The following is a 6,000-nucleotide window of genomic DNA, read 5'->3' on the forward strand; positions in this document are numbered from 1 at the left end:
AGAGATTGCCTTGATTGGGCTTGTGGTTATTGGTGGACCGATGGGACTTTTGTGAGTTTTACTCCTCCCTTTTGGAGTGGGGGGGGTGACGAAACGCATGTGGGCAGGCGTCGTCACCCTTGATGACCCTTGGCGAGCGTAGTGGTTTACGAGAGGCAGCGCACAGGCCCGAGGGGTCGTAGACACAGCTCGAGTTTCTCTTCATTGTCGCATAAATCTTTCGCCTTTTACTAAAGATTTCCGTGGAGGGGAACTTTTGTGAGTGACCTGTATTTTTGGGTGCTCTGCTCACAGCAGAGCTACATCGAAATGTCAAGAGCAGAATCAATTCGGCCGTCCGCCAACATGCTGCAGGAGGGCGTGCCACTGGTCATCGTCTGTATTTGCACTCTCTGCGTTTGCGCTGTCAGCACTTAGTGTTTATTTAGCTGGCATGGGAAGGCAGCACTTTCTTGTACGTGATGGGATGCAAACTCTGGAAGGCTCCCTTTAGTGATGGGTCCAAACAAAGATCTCATCAGCTCCTCTAGCCCTATCGGCGACTCGTGCACTTCGAGCGATGGCGCAAGTGGCTGACTGCTGACTGTGTTGGTGGTATAGTGGTAAGCATAGCTGCCTTCCAAGCACTTGACCTGGGTTCAATTCCCGGCCAACGCATGTCCTTTGGCTCGGGCTGATGTCGAAGCAGAACTCCTTCTGTGACCTGTGGCTCCTCCCAAAACTTTTTTAGATGGATCGTTCGGAAGCCAAAAAGAGCTAGCTCTCCCCGTCGGGGAATTGAATCCCGGGCTTCCTCGTGACAGGCGGAGATACTGTCCACTATACTAACGAGGAGCTGTGCATGCTGCTGTTTCTCCCCCAACCGACGCTACTGCACCGACATAACTGAACAATGCATGGCTTTTTCTGACGCTAACACAGCCTTAGCACCGTCAAATTCCGGATTGACTGCGTACGAAAGGGAGACCGCACACGAAGCAACAACGACAGAAAATGGCAGGTGCGGGAGCAGCAGTGGAAGCAACTGGCCTCGACTACAATGCCAGGTTTGATGGTCTCGAGTCCAAACTCAACAAGCTACTGCAAGTCAATACCTCTACTAACACACTGCTTGATTCCGGGGTGAAGAGGATTGAGGCTTTCGAAAACCGATTTGAGAACGCGATGGCTGAGGTGCATGATTACGGTGTTTTGGTGGAGGCGCAGGTGAGCCGCACAGGTGCGCTTGAAAAGAAGCTACAAGATGCTTTGGATTGTATTGACCAACTGGAAAATAGGCATCGTCAGAACAACCTGCGCTTGCTTAATGTTTTGGAAGGTAGTGAAAAGGATTTGCCCATGTCCGCTTTCTTGATTAAAACTTTCAAGGATAAGTGGAAGCTGGAGCTTAAAGAAGAGGACTTTGAAAGGGCACATTGCGTTGGGGCCAAGAGAGATGACACCAGGTATCCGCGCGCTATCGTTTTCAAGCTGCACCACTATCAGAAGAAGTTGTATATTTGGAAAGGAACCCGCAAGCAAATAGAGGGTTGCAACTTCAAAGTAGTGCCTGACATGTCTGCGGCGGTGCGGGAGAAAAGGAAGGCGTTCTGGCCTCTGAGAGAACAGCTACATCAGATCAACATTAAGACTTTTCTAAAATTCCCAGCGACGTTGTATGTGGAGGATGGAGACCTCGTAAATACTTTTACCTCACCGGAGAAAGCTAGATTGGAACTAAAAAAGAAGTACCTAGGTATAAAATGACCAGGGGCCTCATTTATAAAGCGTGCGTACGCACAAAACGGGGCTGGAAACGTACGTACGCCAGTTCCCACGCAAAGGTTGTGATCTATAAAAAACAAACTTGACGGGAGAATGTGCGCACCTTTAAGCAAACTTTGAGCCGTGCGTACGCACATTCTGGAGACAAAGGGAATTGGCGACACCGATGGTGAGGTCGTGAACTGAAGTTAGATTGTAGAAAATAAATGTAAGAAGAACGATTATAAGAATGAATGACATTTAATTTTCACTCCATTTCATACGTTATATCCACATTATCATGAAGATTAAATCCAACAGTGTTATTTGTGCCGATTGTTTTAGGCTATATACATCTAGTAAAATCCAAACGTAATTCAAAATGTATTAAAAGTAAAATAAAATAATAATCAGCGCTGCCTTACAGTCACATTGTCCACAACGGGAGCACAGGAGGACATGGCGCGATACATGTGATAGCCTACAGAATAGCATGAAATACCCTTTTATTAGAGAACTGCAGAACACAGTGTAAAAAGGAAATATTTTCCTTAATGTACATAGCCTATATCATAAAATGTCAAAGTCTGCAAATACAGTCATGAAGCACAATCGCTACTCATCATCGGTCCTAACTATTACGGTGTTCATTACAAAACCGTCAAGAAGCATGTGTTCACTATAACATTTTCGTCTTAAATTTTCGCCCACAAATTAATTAAGTGATTTTGTCAAGGTGTTAACGATCAGTCTATTTGCTAGAAACATATAAATTCTCCGGTGACCCGGGTATGTAATGCTTCATGATGGCACTCCTGGCACTGTTGGAGGATTACGCTAATGGCAGAATAAGGAGAGAACGAGTTTTCAGGGACCATGATGATTTCCTGGCCCATGATGATGACTGGCTAATAAGCCGATTTAGATTCCCTAGAGCTGTGCTCTTGGATCTATGTGCTGAATTGGGTCCAGTATTAGAGAGGGCAACACGCCGGAACCATGCCATCCCAGTCCAAATACAAGTCCTCACCACTCTGGGGTTGTTGGCAACCGGCTGTTTCCAGCGGGAATTGGCAGACAGGTAAATTAATAATATAAAAAAACTATAAGTAATCCTCAAATTTGTCTCTAAGACCTTTTTGTATATGAAATAATTCTATTGGAATCTATCATCTCACCCTATAGGTCTGGTATATCACAGCCGTCCCTGAGTGCCATAATATCTGTCGTTTTAAATGGTATACTTAATATGGTTAGTTGATACATCAGGTTCCCCTACACTGTGCGAGAACAGGCCGAAATTAAAACGCAATTTGCAGCAATGTCTGGTTTCCCAAATGTAATCGGCGCAATTGACTGCACTCATGTTGCTATAAGGGCACCATCTGAAAATGAATTTGCTTATGTTAATAGAAAGCATGTGCATTCTATTAATGTGCAAATCATATGTGACTCCAACATGACCCTCACAAACATTGTGGCACGCTGGCCTGGTTCAACACATGATTCCTTTATCTTGACACATAGCAGTGTAGGGAACAGACTAAATGCAGGCGCAGTACGTGATGGCTGGCTTCTTGGTGAGTTTAACAATATTAAAAAGTAGAAACTGTAACAATTTTGTTTTTAATATAATTATAACCTGCAGGCGACAGTGGCTTCCCCCTGAGACGCTGGCTCCTCACCCCATTTTTAAACCCGCAGAGCGCAGAGGAAACTCATTATAACGAGGTCCACTCTCGTGCCCGCGCAGTTGTGGAGCGTGCCATCGGCATCCTGAAATGCAGATGGCGTGCTCTGGATGCCTCGGGTGGCAGACTTTTATACCATCCAGCAAAAGTGTGCAAGATTGTCAGGGCGTGTGGTGTTTTGCACAATATAGCACTGAGAAACGGTATTCCTCTCCCTCCTGATCTCCCTCTACCCCAGCATTACGACCCCGAGCCACAGCCCCCTGGCCGACAAGAGGGATATCAACGAGGTGCAAGAATCCGTGAGGATGTCATGCGGCGTTTGTAAAGAAAGACAAAACTCAAGGTTCATGTTTTAACTGCATCTTTTAATGATTGTGCAATTTCTTGCATCACTTCTCTCATCTGCCGTAGCTCATCTGCAACCCTGTTGACAGCGTTTATTGTCTCTCGCTGTAACTGCAGGACTGCGTCAGTGAGTACCCGACCACTTTTGGACGTGCCAGACGCAGAAGGGGCACTGCTTTGAGCCGGACGCTGTGCATCTGCATCTGAGAACCCCTCACCCTGAACCTCCTGTTCATTTACAGCTTCAGACTCCGGAAGGACTGGAGGACAAACAATTGGCAACATTTATCCATTTATCACCCCACACACTCAAATGTACAGCGTTAATGATTAAAAATCGGTTTAACCTTGCTCCTCTGTGGTTTCAGTCACGTCAGTGTCTCCCTCCTTTTCCGACACAATACCACACACGCTGACCTCCCCAATTATAGCCGCGATTTTGCTGTCCACTGATGTGAGATCAGCTGTACATGGGCCCCCACCAGTTGCAGCCACGCTCTGGCGGTGGGAGGACAGTTTTCTCTTTGCCTCCACCTTGAATGAATGAGAATCTTTATTTCACATATTTTGCATACTGTAAGCACATGTAAATAAAACTTTTAGAAAATCAATATTGCTATTTATATAGGTATATAGCCTAATAAAACACAAATGTAATATGTTGGTAAAAAAAAAATTTGTATACCTTCAGGTCGGACCATTTTTTCTTTAATTCTGCAACTGTCCGTTCTGTCCCACTGACACAATTGACGGCAGAAGCAATACTTTGCCACTCGCACTGCTTCTTTTTATTAGTGACCCCACTGCTGTGGCCACCAAATAACACAGTTTTCCGAGCCTCCACCTCCCCTACAAGTGTTTCAATCTCAGTATCTGAGAAATTACGTTTTTTTCCTCTTTTCTCACCTGTCGCCATTATTAAAATTAGGCTAACAGAAATGCACGTTTTCACTTTCTTGGATTAATTAATTGGCGGGTCGCATGCCAGTTTTCCAGGTATATATGGGATTCCACTCTCATTTACATGCTGATCAGCAATCATGAGGTGATTTGCATTGACTATTTATGGTTAAAAATGGGCGTGTACAGGGCGGGATATGAGGCTGGTTCACGTACGCACATCTGCGGGTGATCTGTGATTTATAAAGGGAACATTGCTTACAGGTGTGCGTACGCACGGTTTTATAAATCGGAATATTTTTTGGCGTACGCCATTTTTGGCTTTTGGGCGCACGTAAACTTTTAGTAAAGATCCTACGCATAGTTTTATAAATGAGACCCCTGATCTTGCAGAACCTGGTAAGAGCATTTACTCTTAAATCACCGTTGAAAAAATGAGACTGGACTTAAAGATATTAAATTTGAATTTAAAGAATATGACCTAATTGTACAGTTGGATGGGAAAGTGGTTGTTTAATTATTTCTTTTCTAATAATTTTTTTTTGTTGTTTTTTTTTTGTTTTTTTGTCTGAGGAAATATGGGAAATTGGCAAAGGTTTATGTAAAGCAGAATTGCTACAATTATATTTAATTTGGTTGTACATTTTCTTTACTAGTCTTTTTTTTTTTTTTTTTTTTTTTTTTTTTTTTTTTGGTTGGTTTTTGTTTGTTATTATTATTTTTTTAAAGGGGGGGGGTGGTATTATTTGAACTATTTGGAAGTCACTGTTTCTACGCCAGATGGAGTTGGGAGTTTAAGCTCTAACAAAGCATGTTTCCTGGGAAGGAAGGGAGGGGGGAAGGAGAGGGTATATGTTATTTGTTTATATGTTACATGCTGGTATGGATGGATGAATGTTTGTTTGAACTCTTTAGGTGCTTCCTACTACTTTTGAACAAAGTTATTCAACAGATGGGGTTGGGCTATGCAATTTGGCCTATATCACTCCATTTACATATAAAAAATAAAAACAAAATTATATAAACTAGTAGTTAAGATCAAATAAAAATGCATATAAGGAGTATAAAAGATATGTTAAACACATTTAAAGTAGTAACTTGGAATGTAAATGGATTACAGGAGGGTTCAAAAAAACACAAAGTTATTTATCATTTTGGAAAAAATGTCCGCTGACATAGTTTTTCTCCAAGAACTCCATTTTAAAGCCGGTCAAATAGAGTACTTGAAAAGAAGATGGGTGGGGGAGGCTTTTGAGGCAGTATATACATCCAGAAGTAGAGGAGTTGGGATACTGATTAATAAGAGAATACCCTTTAA

General features: G+C 43.0%; 1 non-coding gene across 1 annotated transcript; it reads left to right on the forward strand.

The window, feature by feature from the left end:
• Positions 1-185: 185 nt before the first annotated feature.
• Positions 186-301, forward strand: LOC132145764 (U5 spliceosomal RNA). Its single transcript, XR_009434531.1, has one exon. It is a non-coding gene; the product is annotated as a U5 spliceosomal RNA (small nuclear RNA).
• The last annotated feature ends 5,699 nt before the right edge of the window (positions 302-6,000 follow it).

This window comes from Carassius carassius, chromosome 8 (genome assembly GCF_963082965.1).
Source record: "Carassius carassius chromosome 8, fCarCar2.1, whole genome shotgun sequence".
NCBI classification, from domain to species: Eukaryota; Metazoa; Chordata; class Actinopteri; order Cypriniformes; family Cyprinidae; genus Carassius; species Carassius carassius.